Genomic DNA, 5,749 nt, shown 5'->3' with positions numbered 1-5,749 from the left:
TGTCAAACAAGAAGAAGAAAATAAGACGACAAAGTACGATGTCAATGGCATTACAATCGCAGCGCGCCCTCTAGTGATACGGAGACTATAGTGCTGACTTAGTGTCTACCGGTAGTCACAGCGTTACATACAAGGACTGTGTATCTATGCTTTCAGTGTAAATTGAAATGTTTAACATGGGCTAAGGTTTAATAACTTTTACATCACATCCTTAAATATGATCTGTGGAAAAGTTTCTTCAATTATGTTATTGCATAAACAACTGGCGCAGTTATGATGTCGTGACAGCCAGGTGCCTATGTGTACACCATTTAAAAGCAGACGTTTGCCCTCGTGAGATAATGTTCCAGCAATTACACTCTAGATGGCGCACGCAACCTTCTTAAGAAGTCAAACATTATTTCAAATTAAGTTTATTTAGAAGTGAAAAGTCACAATATAACCCGCCATGTAGCAATTCAAGCGACCAAGTGAGTTTCTAAACGTTCACATCAGCACAAAACGGCACTGTACTGACAATAGTCCAACCTTATTTGGGTAACACTTGTAACTGTGCGCCCACACCCTTATACAGGGCAGCAGGCCAAGACAGATAGTTTACACTGTACATGATTAAGGAGAGTGTAGTTCACTTATGTTAAAGTCTTTGTTAACAACAGCAACAAAACAAAACACAAATTGTAATGCATCCTGCGAAACTACATCTTTCAGCTTAGCTCAGTGCTGACATTTGAGAATGTCATATCTATCCTCCACTTCCGCTCCCTGTGAATATATCCCACGTTTGCCTACAGAGGCTTGATTTTATGCAATCACAGCAATAATCCTTAAGTGGAACTCCAGGAGGAAACATGATTTTAAAAAATGATTATCAATACAATAACAACCAAAACACCGTGGAATAGGACACACATTCTTCAGGCCTGTATATGACAGATTCAGGCAGGTCTGGGTCCAATGTGTCTTCAGAGGGCAATCGTGAAGTTGCATGACAATAACAATTTTTTATGGCCTGAGAATAAAAGCAATGTGAGTAAAATATTAGCCCAACTGGCTCTGCGTTATAATTAGGACAGGATGTAACTTGTCTCCTCTGGCTGGTAAGGTGCATTTGAGTTTTCACAGACCAGCTGGAGTTGGCTGTAGCTCACAGGTACTAATTACAACTAATGAAAGAACTCACGAGGGAAGTGGTCCACGAAGCACCGGGGCTTTAAATAATAATAAATGTCAGATGTGCCGATGCATTCAATGCAATCGGGTGGGTGGAGGGAGTTCCACTGGCAACCTGGATTCAAGTTCACCTTCAGACTGACAGATGGGTGCCGGTGCAAACTGCATGCACATTCTCTACAGGATACAGTCTTCTCAGCTTGGCGCAGTACATTGCCATTAATTGTTATAAGGGCTCTAATAACTCTGGCTGATATCTAACTACAAGAAGAAGGAACTTTCTGCCATACTGATGGGGTGTTCATCACAAATGTTGTCACTTTTGGAATGCCATGCACAAGTAGGTGTGAAAAGAGGCGACACCATCAGCGTGTTGGAACAGAGCAATTGTCTGTGCTTAGGTATGGTAGCTGTACTGACATTTCTTAGCATGGCAACAAGGCAACTGAGGGTAGTTGATTTCTACATGGGTGTAGCAGGATGCACAGCTTTGAGGCTCTACTTCAAAAGGCACCTGCAGTGGTTTTATATGAAATTAAACCAAATGGGAAATTAAAATGTGCTCATCTGACCATAACAACCTCAGCCTTTGTGACTGATTTGGGTCATTTGTTTGGAGAGTGCTTGGTATGTCCACATGAACACTTTCCATTGGTTTCATTTTCAATTACAGATGAGCTGTTTTCCACAGGGAACTCAGAATGAATTTCAAGCTCAGATAAGATGTGTGTAGAAAATGGTTATTCTAAGGTACACTGCAGATAACTCTGTCTCTAAATACAGCCCAAGATATTGATTTAATCAATAGATAAACTCTGCTAAAGTAATCATTCACTGTTGAGGAAAAAAAGGAAAACTGTCAAAGAATCAAAAGTCTCACTAGACTAACAACTGTATTGTCCTCATAGAGAGTGAATCTGAACTTCATCAAGAGAATGCAGTCATTCAAAAGGTCCCATGGTATTGAATCTGTTCTCATTCAACTGCATGCTACTCCATAGTGAAGTGCAGTAACCTGCACTGCAGGCAATACTTTAATGTAATAAGTATCCTATCATAATGACACATTGATCTTCAACTGCCTCTCACAGGAACCCCAAGAGTGAATATGACTGGGACAATTTGAGAGATAGAGCCAGTTTCAATAAACACAGTGTGTCAGTCTTCATGAATGGGCCCTTGTCCTTAGGTCCCCTCATATCTCAAACATGCTGAAGGGATCGCATGAATGGGTTTCTTTGGAAAAGCCCTGCTGCCTAAAATGTAAGAGAAACCAGGTCCCAAAAAGAGCAGGGATTTCATTAAGAGGCCTTCACTCCAGCCCTTTAATGAACTGGTAATCAGACGTTAGAAGCAGATAATCCACTTTGCCAATGTCTGCGCTTCCCAAATCACAGGATAATGCCTTTTGAAAGGAGACCAGGCTAATTCAATCCAGCGTAGTGCAAAATGACTCTCTGCACATCCTTCCCTGTGATGGCCATGTTTGGCACTCGCAAAACGTATGGAAGTCATTACTCCCCCCGGACTCTCTGAAGTGCCTGGCTCTCAGGTTCAGCTGACCTTAACACGGCCAGCCACTGATGATGCTATCAATTAAAATGACACGCCTACCTATTTTTTAGACATCCCTCTCCCAGGTTGCCTGCGTGGTCCCTCATTGAAGGGAGGTTGATGTGATGCATTTTAGTCCTTAAATGCTGCAAGATAGATTGCTAGTCCACTGGGGATTTTCAGCAATGCTCTGAGCACATGTGGTGTGAAACGTTTTATCAGCGTTCCTCATTGAGTGTCTGTTCTGAACAAGGGTGCAGAAAAACTACTGAAAAGCCCTCTGTTGGTTCTGTCAGAACATAAAACACAGGGAAAACCACTGTACTGCACTGTTTACTGTACCAAGCAGTTGTGAATGGGTCTAACAGAGGATGACATAAACACTTGTTAATTTTCAAATACTTGTTGTCTTTTTCCAAAAGACATGCTTCTAATTTCAAGCTTCATTTAGAAATAGCAACAAGTGTAGTGATAATTGCAATGTAAACTGCCCATAATTTTGTCCTCGAAGGCCTTGAAGGCAGTTGTCCTAACTGCAGTTGCTGCTGGTTAAAGTGGCTGCCCCAGCTGTAGAGGATTTCCATGTTCACCCATCTGCTTTATTATTTCTGCATGTTCTGATTTTGCATTCTAAAAATAAAAAACCAGGCACACCAGTTAAGTTGCTCTGCCTTCTTGGAGTCATTTATTTATTTTCAATTTGAAAGTAAATATGGACTTAATTTAAAAAATCTCATCCACATTTCAATGACACATTGGTGCAAAGGCCAAAGTCCTGACCAAACAATGTATAATTTGTTCAAATAAACATTAACTGTAAATACATATTTTACCATAATGCACTCACACCCGTTTGGGGAGGCATTAGCACAGAGACATATTGCAAGGCCTTTGTCATTACTGAAATTAAATCTATGAACAATTAGGGATGCTAACACTCCTTGCAATATTTTGAAGGGCCTCAGGAGTGGTTTTCTTTTAAAAAAGTATCAATGTTTAAAACATAGTTGGCACAGTTATTAAAAGTTAAAAAACAGTTAGCATTTAAAACATATTTGAAAAGATCACTTGAAAATAATTGAAATTTCAAAACTTTTCTGGAAAATTTTCAGTAATCATTCAATCAGAGTTTGCTATGTCGGATGCTTGCTACATCCAACAAAACACTTTCCCTGGGTTATATTGTCTCATAAAACAAAGGTGCATTTTAAGCAAAGGAAAATGGCAGGATGACGAGAATTCTAAATCCAGCCAGTGCAAATGGACAGGACCGGCGCTCTGGGGGTGCCTCCACCCCCAAACGGACCTCAGTGCACCCCCAGTTGTCTTCTTACATCCCGAAGTCTGCATAGTATTTATTACGTTTTTAGGACATGATGTGTTGTGCCCCCCATGGATTGCACTTGCACCCCTCTATATGTTCTCCTGGCACCAAGCCTGCAAATGGATGCAGCTGTCATCACTCTTATTTTAGTTTTTGCCAGGTGTAAGAGGACATCCATCTTCAGAGTACATGCTCTTGGCCAGTATTCCTCAGGCACATACCAATTCTCCATCTAACATCTATTTCTGGGTGTACAAAGCCTCCCAGGCCTCTACTCTCATAAACACCCCATAACGGGCCATTGGTTTTAATTTGACTGAAAAGCCTAGGTCCCGTGTAATGAGCGCGAGGGCAATCGGTTAGACCTGGTCATTAAGTAGGTGATGGGTGATCTGCAGGTATTGTAGTTTCTCAGTTAAAACACAGCGACACGCTATAGAGCGACTCCGGTAGTGGATGCCGCAGTGGAGACACGCGGCACCTGCGCGGAGACGACGCACTCGGCCGCGGATCAGGCACGAATGTCGGTCGCGCACGAAACCGGGAAATCCCCCCCGGAACACCGTTTCACGGCTTCCCCCCCCCCTCTCCGGATCCTTTAGACAGTAGGAGACCAACAAAAATATTTCTTCTGCATGTACGGTACGTGTTTCGGGCAGGAATAAAGGCCGGCCTTTGAAACTTTAGCCGGGATAAAGGGCAGCGAATACCATTTCGTGCAGCGCTATTTCGTCAGTCGACAGCAGCGGGGCGGATACGCAGGTACCGGGAGTTGGCTCAAATTAACTATCAAACAGATGATTAATAGCCCTATCAAACGATTCGCTCATCGTGTAGTTTAGATGGCAAGGCAAACCTGCTGTGAAACGTGTAAACTACTTCTCTCCTGTTTTTTTTTTTTTTTTTGGAACCTGTAGTAGTGCCTTGGCCTTAATTCCATCGCCACTATGAGCTACTGTGGCCAACATTCTGATGATGATTATTATTTTTATTTATTTCCTTGGCAGACTCTATTTTCCAGGGAAATTACAGAGCTTAAATCTTACATGTTATCCATACTCACAGCTGGATCGTAACTGAAGCAAGTCTGGTTAAGTACGCTTATCTTGTTGAAGAGTACAGCAGCCTACCATGGGAACTGAACCTGAAACAATCTGGTTACATGCCCAGAGTCTCGCCCACAGCTGTAAATTGTTACGATCATTTCAGAATCATATTCAGATAAAATCCGTACGGTCCCTGGCTGGTTCATTCATCTCTGAAAGGACACCGCAACCACTTATCTAAAATGATTATCAGTGTTGTTCCTTACGATTGGCATGTAGCATGCATGTCCAAATGACTTATATTGAATGAAATAAAATGCTATTCAAAGAAACGGCGACCAGAACTTCTGTTTTAGAAAAAGGACAGTATTTGAAAATTCGTTCTTTAAGGTTTTAATTAAAAATACAAAATTAAACTCGAGGAAAATTGTTTGTAAGGGTGATAGAAATTCTTGGCACGACCAACCAAACACTGTATTCTAGATTAATTTTCACATTATCTGAGTTTAATTACATATACTGCCTAGTAGACACTTTTTTTCAGCCATGAATGCCAGTCATTAATGTGATACCTGATACATAAAGCGACTTGGGACTAGAAACTTTTTACTTTAAAGTTAATTATAAAGGGCAGGCATACAAGCTGAAAGAA

The sequence above is a fragment of the Megalops cyprinoides genome, chromosome 15 (genome assembly GCF_013368585.1).
Source record: "Megalops cyprinoides isolate fMegCyp1 chromosome 15, fMegCyp1.pri, whole genome shotgun sequence".
Taxonomy (NCBI): Eukaryota; Metazoa; Chordata; class Actinopteri; order Elopiformes; family Megalopidae; genus Megalops; species Megalops cyprinoides.
The sequence above is the reverse complement of the archived record's forward strand: the minus strand, read 5'-3'. Positions refer to the sequence as shown.